At 43.1% G+C, this 16679-nt stretch overlaps 1 protein-coding gene across 2 annotated transcripts in view; it reads right to left on the bottom strand.

Moving 5' to 3' along the window:
* The window catches only part of TSPAN9 (tetraspanin 9), a 500490-nt gene that overhangs the window by 347123 nt on the left and 136688 nt on the right, over positions 1–16679 (bottom strand). The gene's annotated exons all lie outside the window — the stretch shown is intronic.

Below are 16679 nucleotides of genomic sequence, written 5' to 3'. Positions count from 1 at the left end.
CTACCATTCCTGTGCTTCCTCACTTCTCTACCATTCCTGTACTTCCTCACTTTTCTACCATTCCTGTACTTCCTCAACTCTCTACCATTCCTGTGCTTCCTGACTTCTCTACCATTCCTGTGCTTCCTCACTTCTCTACCATTCCTGTGCTTCCTCAGTCTACCACCATTGCTGTGCTTCCTCACTTCTCTACCATTCCTGTGCTTCCTCACTTCTCTACCATTCCTGTGCTTCCTCACTTCTCTACCTTTCCTGTGCTTCCTCACTTCTCTGCCATTCCTGTGCTTCCTCACGTCTCTACCATTCCTGTGCTTCCTCAGTTCTCTACCATTCCTGTGCTTCCTCACTTCTCTACCATTCCTGTGCTTCCTCACTTCTCTACCATTCCTGTGCTTCCTCAGTCTGCCACCATTCCTGTGCTTCCTCACTTCTCTACCATTCCTGTGCTTCCTCAGTCTACCACCATTCCTGTGCTTCCTCACTTCTCTACCATTCCTGTGCTTCCTCACTTCTCTACCATTCCTGTGCTTCCTCACTTCTCTACCATTCCTGTGCTTCCTCACTTCTCTGCCATTCCTGTGCTTCCTCACGTCTCTACCATTCCTGTGCTTCCTCAGTTCTCTACCATTCCTGTACTTCCTCACTTCTCTATCATTCCTGTGCTTCCTCAGTCCTCTACCATTCCTGTGCTTCCTCACTTCTCTACCATTCCTGTACTTTCTCACTTCTCTACCATTCATGTGCTTCCTCACTTCTCTACCATTCCTGTGCTTCCTCACTTCTCTACCATTCCTGTGCTTCCTCACTTCTCTACCATTCCTGTGCTTCCTCACTTCTCTACCATTCCTGTGCTTCCTCACTTCTCTACCATTCCTGTGCTTCCTCAGTCTGCCACCATTACTGTGCTTCCTCACTCCTCTACCATTCCTGTGCTTCCTCACTTCTCTACCATTCCTGTGCTTCCTCACTTCTCTACCATTCCTGTGCTTCCTCACTTCTCTACTATTCCTGTGCATCCTCACTTCTCTACCATTCCTGTACTTCCTCACTTCTCTACCATTCCTGTGCTTCCTCACTTCTCTACCATTCCTGTGCTTCCTCACTTCTCTACCATTCCTGTACTTCCTCACTTCTCTACCATTCCTGTACTTCCTCAGCTCTCTACCATTCCTGTGCTTCCTGACTTCTCTACCATTCCTGTGCTTCCTCACTTCTCTACCATTCCTGTGCTTCCTCAGTCTACCACCATTGCTGTGCTTCCTCACTTCTCTACCATTCCTGTGCTTCCTCACTTCTCTACCATTCCTGTGCTTCCTCACTTCTCTACCATTCCTGTGCTTCCTCACTTCTCTGCCATTCCTGTGCTTCCTCACGTCTCTACCATTCCTGTGCTTCCTCAGTTCTCTACCATTCCTGTGCTTCCTCACTTCTCTACCATTCCTGTGCTTCCTCACTTCTCTACCATTCCTGTGCTTCCTCAGTCTGCCACCATTCCTGTGCTTCCTCACTTCTCTACCATTCCTGTGCTTCCTCAGTCTACCACCATTCCTGTGCTTCCTCACTTCTCTACCATTCCTGTGCTTCCTCACTTCTCTACCATTCCTGTGCTTCCTCACTTCTCTACCATTCCTGTGCTTCCTCACTTCTCTGCCATTCCTGTGCTTCCTCACGTCTCTACCATTCCTGTGCTTCCTCAGTTCTCTACCATTCCTGTGCTTCCTCACTTCTCTACCATTCCTGTGCTTCCTCACTTCTCTACCATTCCTGTGCTTCCTCAGTCTGCCACCATTCCTGTGCTTCCTCACTTCTCTACCATTCCTGTGCTTCCTCACTTCTCTACCATTCCTGTGCTTCCTCACTTCTCTGCCATTCCTGTGCTTCCTCACTTCTCTACCATTCCTGTGCTTCCTCAGTTCTCTACCACTCCTGTGCTTCCTCACTTCTCTACCATTCCTGTGCTTCCACACTTCTCTACCATTCCTGTGCTTCCTCACTTCTCTACCATTCCTGTGCTTCTGCAGTCCTCAGAATTTATCAATTCTAATTTCTAAAGATTCCGTCATTTCTACTGATGGTATTTTTTTTTTTTAGGAAAGACCCATAATGCTAGCAATAGCACAGACAATTTACACGTACCCCATTTTTGGTAATCTTTTTTTACCGCCATTTAGATGAGTAATCTATTGGCTAAAAAATAAAATGTCACTGTGATCAATTTCCCCGCAGCAGCCACAGAGCGATCAGAGCTCACTGAGCGGGCGCCTGTTCCATCCTGCTTTATGCTGCACACAATAGCGGTTGAATTCCTCGAAGATGTTTGTCGTCCAATGTTTTATGTGGAACCATATTAAAAAAAAAATCCTCGGACGCTTCCTCCTGTTATATTATGCAAAGGGCGGAGGAGGGCGGTAATAATCCCTTATTTCTTTCGCTCCATTCTGCATAAAACAAATAATCTATTTTACTTTTGGAAAATTAGCATTTTTCGTTGTAGAGCAATGACTCCGGAGAAGCCGTCAATTTGCAAATTATCTCAATAGGCTTAACCCCATCTTTTTTAATAGATACTTCTGAGCCTCTTAGAACTCACTCTTGTGCCTTTCCTCTGTTATTCCTCCTGGAAATGTATAAGTAAATTTACATCTTGATGTTGCTGTGCTCCACGGCATGTGTTTCTACACAGTTTTACCACTGTGTGTATGGACTAGTGAATGGCAACACCCCGTTTTCAGTTTGCCCAATCATTCCCAGGAGGGACAACAGAGGGACAAAGTAAACATGCTCTAAAATTGTGATTTCATGCAGCATATAGGAATGTGCTAAAACAAATATGTTTTCAGATATGTTATGGAAAGGATAATTCTATAGCATATCTTATTGAACTCTGATTTGTGCTTTTCCTCTGTTACCCCTCCTGGAAAGTTTGGATTAAATTGACAGCTAAGCTTTGCCTTTCCCCATGCGGATGTCTCTACACTGTCTACCATTGACACTCATGATCGGACAGAGATTCATTCTATTGACAAGTAGAATGGTAACTTTGACTGTCAGTTTACTCACACATTTCCAGGAGGCATAACAGAGGAACTACGTAAAGCTTAGTTCTCAGAAATGAGGCTTCTGAATAGGTATTTCATGAGGAATATGGGAATGTATTAAAAACAAACCTGTCAGAAGAGCTGAATTGTGTAGTATCTTTTATTGATCTCTGCTTTATACTGTTCCTCTGTTATCCCTCCTGGAAATATATGAATCAATTAAAAGCTGGGAGAAAACCTCCCCATTAGGGAATGGACAGAATGTGTAGGGATATATCCCATTGACAAGTAGAATGGTAACACCAACAGTCGATTTAGTCACACATTTCCAGGAGGGATAACAGAGGAGCTGCAAAGACCTTCCAAAAAATGGGGTTTCTGAATAGGTATTTCATTGGGTACACAGGAATAGACTAAAACAAATCTGTCAGAAGAGCTGAATTCTGTCCTATCTTTAAGGTTCTGTATTTTTTGAGTTTTTTTGCTACAAAAACACGATAAAACCGCAAAAAAAAACGCATCCATTAAGCATCCTATTAATAGAATGCAATCTGTAACTTTTGCACACATGTTGCGCTTTTTCCCGCGAAAAAAAAACACATCGCGGTAAATAAACGCAGCATGTTCATTAGTTTTGCAGATTATTCGTGTTTTTGCCGCTATATTATTGCATTGGACATTATTGCTCCGGAAAAAAAAGCGAAAAATCCGCAAAAAAAAGACATGCAAAAAATGAAAAAAAAAAAAAAAAAAAAACGCATGCGGATTTCCTGCGGAAAAAGTCCAGATTTACTCAGGAAAATTCTGCACACTTTCCTGTACTTTGGTTTGTGTTGTTCCTCTGTTATCCCTCCTGGACATGTATGAAAAATTGACCCCTGGATGTTACCATTTCCCTTAAGGATTGTAAACCTGTGCTATGGACATTGACAATGACAATAGTAACACTGAATGTCAATTTTTATTTATTACATTTCCAGGAGGGATTACAGAGGAAATGCACAAATCAGAGTTCTTACATTTCCAGGAGGAATAATAGAGGAACAGGGAAAAAAAATGCCCAGCACTAACAGAAAGGCATTGGCTGCATGGAGGAGACGTCATCCAGGGCTATATCTGTCCCTGAGTCAGGACTAGCCCCTGTGTCTGTGACCGCCAGGGAATCTGCGCTATTCCCAGACCACCTGGTGCCAGGACGGGGGCTGTGATCAGCGCCCCCCAGGCATGTAGGGAACGCCGCAGCCAAAGTCTCCCCAACTTCTGCACTAATTCACTGACTCAATATTTAAACGGGCCAGACAGGAGAATTAATCAGTATTTTGATCAAATATTTTAACATTTCCACTATTTTATTTTACTTTATCGGCCAATTGTTAAAATACCAGTGGAAAAAAATCTGACCTTTACAAAAAAAAAAAAAAAAGTGCCATTCCTCTATTATTCTTCCTGGAAATGGCTAAATAGACAACTGGGCGTTACCGTTCCATTATCAATGAGTGTCCAATCAGTATTGACAATGTTAGTCACGCCCTGTTTTAAAGAGGAAGGATTGTGCCAGGTATTTTAACTGAAACATGCACTACCAAGAAGAACAATAGAGGACAAGACAGGAGAATTAAATCAGTACTTGGGCCAAAATCACACTTGCATCCAACATTTCGGGTATTTTGTTGGCCCAACTTTATAGCTTCATAACATGGATTTTGGAGATTTTTCGCCCTAAAATTGTGTCACCCCTCTGTTACTCTTCCTGGAAATTTATGACTAAATTGACAGCCACACATTACCGTTCCCTTGCCTTTGAGGAGTTTCCATACACTGAATGCTTCTCTCTAATGAGAGCTGATTAGAATAGTGAAAAGGTTAGGAAGTGTGTCAATGGGGCGTGTCCCTACGCAGAATGTTCCTGTCCAATCAGTGCTGACAGCATTAGCCACGCCTTATTCTAAAGGTGGGTGTGTCAGGGAGGCGGGTCTACACGGAATGTTTCTCTCCAATCATTGCTGACAATTTTAGCCACACCCCGTTGTAAGGGGAATACATTTCCAGGAGGAACAATAGGGGAACCACAAAAAAAAAACAAAAAAACAATATATATATATATATATATATATATATATATATATATATATATATATATATTCCAAAATAGTAATTTTCCCTGTTGTTCCTCCAGGAAATGTATTCACATTACATTTCCACATTTCCTGGAGGAACAACAGGGGAACCACAAAAAATAAATATGTTCCAGAATAGCTATTTCCACTGTTGTTCCTCCGGGAAATGTAAGCTGAATACATTCCTAGTAAGAAGAACATAGGAACAGAAAAAATATGTTCCGGAATTGTTATTTCAAAGGGTGTGTCAATGGGGCGTGTCCCTACGTTATGTCCCTCTCTGATCATTGCTGACAATATTAGTCACGCCCTGTTGTAAGCTAAATAGATTTCCAGGAGGAACAACAGGTGACAAGAAAAAAAATAAAATAAAACTAAATATGTTCCAGAATAGTAAATTCCCTTACACCTTACATTTCCAGGAAGAACAACAGCGGGACAGAAAAAAATATATAGAAATGTGTTCCAGAATAGCTATTTCCCCTGTTATTCCGAAGGGAAATGTAAAGCGAATATATTTCCAGGAGGAACAACGGGAACAATAATAAAAAAAAAAAAACACATTTCTTATCTTTTATTGCTGTTCCCCTGTTGTTCATCCTGGAAATGTAAGATGAATACATTTCCAGGAGGAACAAAAGGGGAACAATATATGGGTTCCCGAAATAGCTATTTCATCTGTTGCTACTATTAGAAATGTATTCACCTTACATTCCCAGGAGAAACAATAGAGGAACAGCAAAAAAAAGTTCCAGAAAAGCTAATTCCACTGTTGTTCCTCCTAGAAATATATAAACACTTAAAATTTTAAGATGGGAGATCTGACAATATATTAAAAAAAAAGCGTGAAAGCTGCCTGACGCTAACGTTCAGACTGAATCCTGAGGATGTGGCAAGTCCTAGAAAGTCACGATTCCTACACTGTATAACGGTATTATATGGTCACTGTGTGGTGTGTTTATTCCTACACTGTATAACGGTATTATATGGTCACTATGTGGTGTGTTTATTCCTACACTGTATAACAGTATTATATGGGCACTGTGTGGTGTGTTTATTCCTACACTGTATAACGGTATTATATGGTCACTGTGTGGTGTGTTTATTCCTACACTGTATAACGGTATTATATGGGCACTGTGTGGTGTGTTTATTCCTACACTGTATAACAGTATTATATGGTCACTATGTGGTGTGTTTATTCCTACACTGTATAACAGTATTATATGGTCACTGTGTGGTGTGTTTATTCCTACACTGTATAACGGTATTATATGGGCACTGTGTGGTGTGTTTATTCCTACACTGTATAACAGTATTATATGGTCACTTTGTGGTGTGTTTATTCCTACACTGTATAACAGTATTATATGGGCACTGTGTGGTGTGTTTATTCCTACACTGTATAACGGTATTATATGGTCACTGTGTGGTGTTTATTCCTACACTGTATAACAGTATTATATGTGCACTGTGTGGTGTGTTTATTCCTACACGGTATAACGGTATTATATGGTCACTGTGTGGTGTGTTTATTCCTACACTGTATAACGGTATTATATGGGCACTGTGTGGTGTGTTTATTCCTACACTGTATAACAGTATTATATGGTCACTGTGTGGTGTGCTTATTCCTACACTGTATAACAGTATTATATGGGCACTGTGTGGTGTTTATTCCTGCACTGTATAACAGTATTATATGGGCACTGTGTGGTGTGTTTATTCCTACACACTGTATAACGGTATTATATGGTCACTGTGTGGTGTGTTTATTCCTACACTGCATAACGGTATTATATGGGCACTGTGTGGTGTGTTTATTCCTGCACTGTATAATGGTATTATATGGTCACTGTGTGGTGTGTTTATTCCTACACAGTATAACAGTATTATATGGTTACTGTGTGGTGTATTTATTCCTACACTGTATAAGAGTATTATACGGGGCACTGTGTGGTGTGTTTATTCCTACACTGTATAACAGTATTATATGGTGACTGTGTGGTGTGTTTATTCCTACACTGTATAACGGTATTATATGAGCACTGTGTGGTGTGTTTATTCCTACACTGTATAACGGTATTATATGAGCACTGTGTGGTGTGTTTATTCCTACACTGTATAACGGTATTATATGGTCACTGTGTGGTGTGTTTATTCCTACACTGTATAACGGTATTATATGGGCACTGTGTGGTGTGTTTATTTCTACACTGTATAACGGTATTATATGGTCACTGTGTGGTGTGTTTATTCCTACACTGTATAACGGTATTAAATGTGCACTGTGTGGTGTGTTTATTCCTACACTGTATAACAGTATTATATGGTCACTGTGTGGTGTGCTTATTCCTACACTGTATAACAGTATTATATGGGCACTGTGTGGTGTTTATTCCTACACTGTATAACAGTATTATATGGTCACTGTGTGGTGTGTTTATTCCTACACTGTATAACAGTATTATATGGGCACTGTGTGGTGTGTTTATTCCTACACTGTATAAGAGTATTATATGGGCACTGTGTGGTGTGTTTATTCCTACACTGTATAACAGTATTATATGGTCACTGTGTGATGTGCTTATTCCTACACTGTATAACAGTATTATATGGGCACTGTGTGGTGTTTATTCCTACACTGTATAAGAGTATTATATGGTCACTGTGTGGTGTGTTTATTCCTACACTGTATAACAGTATTATATGGTCACTGTGTGGTGTGCTTATTCCTACACTGTATAACAGTATTATATGGTCACTGTGTGGTGTGCTTATTCCTACACTGTATAAGAGTATTATATGGGCACTGTGTGGTGTGTTTATTCCTACACTGTATAACAGTATTATATGGGCACTGTGTGGTGTGTTTATTCCTACACAGTATAACAGTATTATATGGGCACTGTGTGGTGTGTTTATTCCTACACAGTATAACAGTATTATATGGGCACTGTGTGATATGTTTATTCCTACACTGTATAACGGTATTATATGGTCACTGTGTGGTGTATTTACTCCTACACTGTATAACAGTATTATATGGTCACTGTGTGGTGTGTTTATTTCTACACTGTATAACAGTATTATATGGGCACTGTGTGATGTGTTTATTCCTACACTGTATAACGGTATTATATGTGCACTGTGTGGTGTGTTTATTCCTACACTGTATAACAGGAATTATATGGTTACTGTGTGGTGTGTTTACTCCTACACTGTATAACAGTATTATATGGTGACTGTGTGGTGTGTTTATTCCTACACTGTATAAGAGTATTATATGGGCACTGTGTAGTGTGTTTATTCCTACACTGTATAACAGTATTATATGGGCACTGTGTGATGTGTTTATTTCTAAATTGTATAACAGTATTAGGCTATGTGCACACGATGCGGATTTTGCTGCGGATCCGCAGCAGTTTCCCATGCGTTTACAGTTCAATGTAAACCTAAGGGAAACAAAAAACGCTGTGCACATACTGCGGAAAAAAACGCGCGGAAACACAGCGGTTTACATTCCGCAGCATGTCACTTCTTTCTGCGTTTTCCGCAGCGGTTTTACAACTGCCCTTATGGAAAACCGCAGTTGTAAAACCGCAGTGAAAAATGCAGAAAAACCGCGGTAAATCCGCAGTGGTTTTCCACTGGGATTTATCAAATCTGTTGGAATCCGCTGCAGAAAAATCCGCAGTGGACCCAGAATACGTGTGCACATACCCTTATATGGTCACTATGTGGTGTGCTTATTCCTACACTGTTTAACAGTTTTATATGGGCACTGTGTTTTGTGTTTATTTCTACACTGTAAAACAGTATTATATGGGCACTGTGTGGGGTGTTTATTTCTACACTGTACAACGGTATTATATGGGCACTGTGTAGTGTGTTTATTTCTACACCATATAACAGCATTATGTGGTCACTGTGTGATGTGTTTATTTCTACACGGTATAGTTGTATTATATGGGCAGTGGACCCAGAATACGTGTGCACATACCCTTATATGGTCACTATGTGGTGTTCTTATTCCTACACTGTAAACAGTATTATATGGGCACTGTGTGCTGTTCTTATTTCTACACTGTATAACAGTATTATATGGACATTCTGTGGTGTGTTTATTTCTACACTGTATAACAGTATTATTTGTGCATTCTGTGGTGTGTTTATTTCTACACTGTATAACAGTATTATTTGTGCATTCTGTGGTGTGTTTATTTCTACAGTACCGTTCTTCATTGCTAACAGTTTTAGCCACAAAAATGCACAGAAAAATAAGAAAAGAAAAGGTGCTAGGTAGGTTTACACAAAAGATGAACAACCAGAAGTCACATATTTTCTTGGGGTGGTCTAAGCAGGACATCCTTTTATGAGATGTATGGGGGGTGTCTTGGTCTATGCCGGCCCACTTCTAAAACTGGGGCCATTTTTGTTTTAAGACATTAAAACCTGATTCCTAGTAGGAAAAATACTGCAGCAATTTTCGCAATAGTCACATTTTAAGTATACAGCTCCCGCGCAGAGCAATGCATCCCTTCCATCTGAGTGTTCCAATAAAGTCTGTAGTAGCACAGATACCAGCAGTCTCAGACCGGCGCTCCGCTATGCTTTGCACTACAGGAGAACGCAATATTGTCTGCACTTAATAAGTACTTGTGCCAAGTCATCTACAAAGAACATGGCGAGCGCTGCGCGGCGGGGGGAGCGCCGGACCGCGGCTATTATGAACGCTCGCTATTGTTTCATAAAAAGAACTATTAAGTATTCAAGGTGTTTGTCTCGGCTGCTCGAAACCGTTATTCAGAATATTGGAAATGATTTGCAAATTAGCTGCGAGCTCAGAAAAGGCGAAATAATAGGAAGAGTAACGAGCGAGTTTCCAGGGTCTGACGGGAATTTTAAGCATTCACATACACAGCAGAGAGGAGTCTGGTCTAAAGTTATCATGTACGGATGTAGCAGAGCTGAGGTTGTTAGGTGCGGCCAGATGGGGTGTAGCAGAGCTGAGGTTGTCAGGTGCGGCCAGATGGGGTGTAGCAGAGCTGAGGTTGTCAGGTGCGGCCAGATGGGGTGTAGCAGAGCTGAGGTTGTCAGGTGCGGCCAGATGGGGTGTAGCAGAGCTGAGGTTGTTAGGTGCGGCCAGATAGGGTGTAGCAGAGCTGAGGTTGTCAGGTGCGGCCAGATGGGGTGTAGCAGAGCTGAGGTTGTCAGCTGCGGCCAGATGGGGTGTAGCAGAGCTGAGGTTGTCAGGTGCGGCCAGATGGGGTGTAGCAGTGCTGAGATTGTCAGGTGCGGCCAGATGGGGTGTAGCAGAGCTGAGGTTGTCAGGTGCGGCCAGATGGGGTGTAGCAGTGCTGAGATTGTCAGGTGCGGCCAGATGGGGTGTAGCAGAGCTGAGGTTGTCAGGTGCGGCCAGATGGGGTGTAGCAGTGCTGAGATTGTCAGGTGCGGCCAGATGGGGTGTAGCAGAGCTGAGGTTGTCAGGTGCGGCCAGATGGGTGTAGCAGAGCTGAGGTTGCCAGGTGCGGCCAGATAGGGTGTAGCAGAGCTGAGGTTGTCAGGTGCGGCCAGATAGGGTGTAGCAGAGCTGAGATTGTCAGGTGCGGCCAGATAGGGTGTAGCAGAGCTGAGGTTGTCAGGTGCGGCCAGATAGGGTGTAGCAGAGCTGAGATTGTCAGGTGCGGCCAGATAGGGTGTAGCAGAGCTGAGATTGTCAGGTGTGGCCAGATGGGGTGTAGCAGAGCTGAGATTGTCAGGTGCGGCCAGATGGGGTGTAGCAGAGCTGAGGTTGTCAGGTGCGGCCAGATGGGTGTAGCAGAGCTGAGGTTGTCAGGTGCAGCCAGATGGGGTGTAGCAGAGCTGAGGTTGTCAGGTGCGGCCAGATGGGTGTAGCAGAGCTGAGGTTGTCAGGTGCAGCCAGATGGGGTGTAGCAGAGCTGAGGTTGTCAGGTGTGGCCAGATGGGTGTAGCAGAGCTGAGGTTGTCAGGTGCGGCCAGATGGGGTGTAGCAGAGGTGAGGTTGTCAGGTGCGGCCAGATGGGTGTAGCAGAGCTGAGGTTGTCAGGTGAGGCCAGACGGGGTGTAACAGAGGTTGTCAGGTGCGGCCAGATGGGGTGTAGCAGAACTGAGGTTGTCAGGTGCGGCCAGAAGTGGTATAGCAGAGCTGAGGTTGTCAGGTGCGGCCAGATGGGTGTAGCAGAGCTGAGGTTGTCAGGTGAGGCCAGACGGGGTGTAACAGAGCTGAGGTTGTCAGGTGCGGCCAGATAGGGTGTAGCAGTGCTGAGGTTGTCAGGTGCGGCCAGATGGAGTGTAGCAGAGCTGAGGTTGTCAGGTGCGGCCAGATGGGGTGTAGCAGAACTGAGGTTGTCAGGTGCGGCCAGAAGGGGTATAGCAGAGCTGAGGTTGTCAGGTGCGGCCAGATGGGTGTAGCAGAGCTGAGGTTGTCAGGTGAGGCCAGATGGGGTGTAGCAGAACTGAGGTTGTCAGGTGCGGCCAGAAGGGGTATAGCAGAGCTGAGGTTGTCAGGTGCGGCCAGATGGAGTGTAGCAGAGCTGAGGTTGTCAGGTGCGGCCAGATGGGGTGTAGCAGAACTGAGGTTGTCAGGTGCGGCCAGATGGGGTGTACCAGAGGTTGTCAGGTGCGGCCAGATGGGTTGTAGCAGAGCAGAGGTTGTCAGCTGCGGCCAGATGGGGTGTACCAGAGGTTGTCAGGTGCGGCCAGATAGGGTGTAGCAGAGCTGAGGTTGTCAGGTGCGGCCAGATGGGGTGTAGCAGAGCTGAGGTTGTCAGGTGTGGCCAGATGGGGTGTAGCAGAGCTGAGGTTGTCAGGTGCGGCCAGATGGGGTGTAGCAGAGCTGAGGTTGTCAGGTGCGGCCAGATAGGGTGTAGCAGAGCTGAGGTGTGATAAGGCTGAGGGTAGGAATCATTCTGTAACTAAACCTCGAAAGTGCAGGAACGGAGGGGTCTGGCTTGGGGTCTGAGAACAGTTAGGGTCTGGTTTGCGCTCTGTATGTTAGGGGTCTTGTCTGAGCTCTTTAAACAAGTGCGTCCGTTCTGGGATTTGTTAGAAGGGCGGTTTGGATTGTGGTCTTTATAAAGGGGGGTGCAGTCTAAGGTCTCTCTCCAGGCTCTGTATGCAGCAATATGTAGTCTAAGGTCCATATTTTTAGGAAGTCTCTATGTTAGGGGTCTGTTCTAGGGTCTCTAGGGTCTGCTGTGGGGTCCCTATTAGCTAAGGTGGTTTTTTTAGTCTCCTTTTATTTATTTAGGGTCTTTATTAGTCTTAACGATTTGTTCTATGGCCTCAGTTTACGGGGTCTGTTATAGGGTCCCTATTAGATGAGAGGTCTGTTCTAGAGTGTCTACTAGTTTATGGGGTCATTTGTAGGGTCTCTATTAGCTTAGAGGGTCTGCTGTGGGGTCCCTGTTGGGTGGGTTATTCTAGATTTTCCATTTATTTAGGGGGTCTGTTCCAGGGTCTCTGTTAGTTTATGGGGTCTGTTGTAGGGTCTCTATTTGTATAGGGGGTCTGTTGTAGGGTCTCTGTTAGTTTATGGGGTCTGTTTTAGGGTCTCTATTTGTATAGGGGGTCTGTTGTAGGGTCTCTCTTAGTTTATGGGGTCTGTTTTGGGGTCTCTATTAGTATAAGGGGTCTTTTAGGGTCTCTATTAGTATAAGGGGTCTTTTAGGGTCTCTATTAGTACAGGGGGTCTGTTTTAGGGTCTCTATTAGTTTGGAAGGTCCGTTTTACAATATGTATTAGTTTAGGAGTCTGTTCTAGGGTCTCAGTTTAGGGGGCAGTCATAGGGTTTATATTAGTTTAAGCGTCTGTTGTGGGGTCTTTCTTAGCGTAACATTATGTCCTAGGGTCTCTATTAGCTTAGAGGGTCCGTTGTCGGATCACTATTAGTTTATGGGTCTGTTCTAGGGTCTTTGTTAGTTTAGGAGTCTGTTCTAGAACATCTCATAAGTTTAGGATTATGTTCTAGGGTCTCTGTTAGTTTAGGGGTCTGTTTTAGGGTCTTTGCCAGTTTCGGGGGTTTGTTCTAGGATCTCTATTAGTGCAAGGGAGTCGTTATGGGGTCTCTATTTAGAAGAATCTGTTATTTATGGGTCAGTATTTTTAGGGGTTGTCTGTATATTGGAGTCAGAAGTCCGTTATGGGGGTGCACGCTCTATATATGATTGAGGGGTATGACGTATGGTCTGTATTCCTTTCGGGGTGAACAGATGGAGGTTCTAATACTAGTTGTGCTTCAGGGTTTCAGGCATGAAGCTTCTCCCTCCTCAATGCCCCTGATCTCGGCCCGAAGCATAATCTGGGTGGTATTTTTCCTGATTATCTGGCGCTGTGACTATTTTTTGCCAGATTAAAGGAACTTTACTGGGAATGTGCACACTACTAACTAGATCAATAATGTCGGGATGAAAAAGACTTTCCAACGCCTCTTTTTTTTTTTTTTTTCTCCCCTCTTGATCTGACTCCATTAAGTTCTATATCAAAGCCTAGGAGCGGATCCATTTCACCAGATGAGAACATTCCTGCATTTTCCCAGCTGCCCCGACCTGTATCTGCGGCTTTGTAGTTTGGGGTTTTGAGTGATCAGAGAAACTGTGTGTGTGTTAATCCGGTCATTTGTCTAATAATACCGCCATTTAGTAAATCACCGCACAGATATCTAGATACTGTTACCATATCGCCATATGGTCCACGTCAGACATTGAAATACGAGCTGTTGCAAAATTACAGGGTCTGTACCGTGGGTCTGATTTATGTCTGTGGGGTCTGGGGGGGAAGATACCTCTGATAAAATATCTGAAGGTCATTTTTTTTTTATTTTTGTTAGTTTTGGGTGTGTATCTCATCTGGATTTGTGCATATAGTATATCCATATGTTCTTTAGCCAATGGGAAAAGGTGGTAAAAATCGATATGTAGATTTACCAGGTTCATGAAGAAAATGCTAAATATGCAGTAAGGACTGCCATTTAAAAAGGATTTGTCACTTACTATAATTATATCATTTTTTTACCTGATGTAAACGCCGCTGTTCTCCTGAATCCGGCGATGTTTTTCTTTTCTTTCTACGCCACTCCGTTCCTGAGATACGGTCCTTTCTTCCCTGCATATAAATCTAGTCTTTATAGACAAGTGGGTGTCATCTTCAACTCTTTTCTGGGCGTGTCTTCCTAAGGGCAGTGCCCAGTTGGCTGACAAGTTTAGAATTATTTGCTGGGAAGAAGTGGTCATATCTCAGGAACGGAGAAGCGCAGGAACAAAAGAAAAACATCGTCGGATTCAGAAGAACAGCGACGTTTACACAGTACATATTTTAGGTAAGTTACAGGTCCTCCTTAAAGGCTATCGGTATCGTTCTGAGTATGCAGCTTATATGCAAAGCTATGTGCTCATTGCATCCTTCGGATTTACTACCATCTTCAGATAGGCTCCCTGAAAAAGGGGAGACCTACTAGACTCATGGAAGTTTGGCACATCTATGGGTCACAGCCAAATCTTTCTGGAAAGAAGGTCTCGGAAAGAAAATCAAACGCACTTCCAGGGGGACCTAGAAGTGATATGGAGGGGGTGTAAAAAAAAAAAAAAACATGGGCATGGATAAAGAAGGAATATATCTGGACTGCCAGTGTAAAAAAATTGACAAGTATGAATTAGAAAAGAAAACCGAGGAAGGAGAACGGAATAAAACATGACTGCAAAATAGAATTTCTGTATGTAGTCTGCTACTATAGGAACACATAGGTTTGCATAGGAGCTGTATACATAAAACGGTAGAGTTTATTTTTCATCATTTTCTAGTGGATGTGCTGTAATAATAATTTAGTTTTATTATCTGGTTCTAATAATTTCTTATGAACTCGTCGTTGGTATCAGAAAGTGTAGATTGCAATCCGAGGGAGAGAAGGGTGGATTAGGCAGATATAAATGGCTGATGGGCGATGGAAACAGGCAGATCTGTTACATACGGCATATATATTACAGGACCACATATCATGGTATCCCCTCATAAAGTATGCCCGCTATTTATCACTATGGTTATATTATAAATATCCTTTGGCCGCCCCTCTTGGGTCATATGGCTTCACATGCAATTACTGCAAACGCGACTTTCGGGATAAGGACACCTTTCAGTACACAGGCATGGCCGAAAGTATTGGAACCCTTGAAATTGTTTCAGAAAATGAAGTATTTATCCCAGAAAATTATTGCAATCACACATGTTTTGTTATACACGTGTTTATTACTTTTGAGTGTTCTGGAACAACACAAAAAGAACTGAGAAAAAAAGGCAAGTTGGACATAATTTCACACAAAACAACCAAAATGGGCCGGACAAAATTGATGGCACCTTTCCAAAACTGTGCTTTGTTTCAAGCATGGGATGCTCGTTCAGACTCACCCATGGCAAGTAACAGGTGTGGGCACACACCTGAAATCAGATAAAAAGGGAAAAGACGACTCAATCTTTGCATTGTGTGTCTGTGTGTGCCACACTAAGCATGGAGAACAGAAAGAGGATAAAGAGAACTGTCTGAGGACTTGAGAGGTAAAATTGTGAAAAATATCAACAATCTCAAGGTTACAAGTCCATCTCCAGAGAGCTTGATGTTCCTTTGTCCACGGTACGCAACATGATCAAGAAGTTTACAACCCATGGCACTGTAGCTAATCTCCCTGGATGTGGATGGCAGAGAAAAATTTACAAAAGGTTTCAGCACAGGATAGTCCGGATCGTGGATGATCAGCCTCAATCAAACTTCAAAGAAATTCAAGCTGTCATGCAAGCTCAGGGTGCATCAGAGTCAGTGCGAACTATCTGTCGACATTTGAGTGAAATGAAATGCTATGGCAGAAGTCACACAGGAGGACCCCACTGCTGGCACAGAGACATAAGTAAGCTAGACTACAGTTTGCCAAAATCCTTAAAGGAAAGCGTCTTGTGGACAAATGAGACCAAGATAGATCTTTGTGGTAAAGCACATCATTCTACTGTTTGCTGAAAAATGGAATGAGGCCAACAAAGAAAAGAACACAGCACCTACAGTCAAATATGGTGGAGGTTCAAACATGTCTTAGGTTGTTTTGCTGCCTCTTGCAATGGGTGATTTTAGTGTGTGCAAGGCATCATGAAATCTGAAGATTACTAAAGGATTTTGGGTTGCATTGTAGTGCCCAGTGTCAGAAAGCTGAGTTTTCGTCCTAGGTCATGGGTCCAGCAGGACAATGACCCCAAACATACTTCAAGAAGACCCCAGAAATTAGAAATGGATGGAAAAAAAAGCACTGGAGAGTTCTGAAGTGGCCAGTAATGAGTCCCATTGATCACCTGTGGAAAGATCATAAAATTGCCGTTGGGAGAAGACACCTTTAAATATGAGAGACCTGAAGCAGTTTCCAAAAGAAAAGTCGTCCAAAATTCCAACTGAGAGGTGTAAGAAGCTTGTTGATGGTTATAGGAAGCGATTGATTGCAGTTTTTTATTTCAAAGGATGCAACCAAAT

This window comes from Ranitomeya imitator, chromosome 4 (assembly GCF_032444005.1).
Source record: "Ranitomeya imitator isolate aRanImi1 chromosome 4, aRanImi1.pri, whole genome shotgun sequence".
NCBI classification, from domain to species: Eukaryota; Metazoa; Chordata; class Amphibia; order Anura; family Dendrobatidae; genus Ranitomeya; species Ranitomeya imitator.
This window is presented reverse-complemented; position numbering and strand designations above follow the sequence as displayed.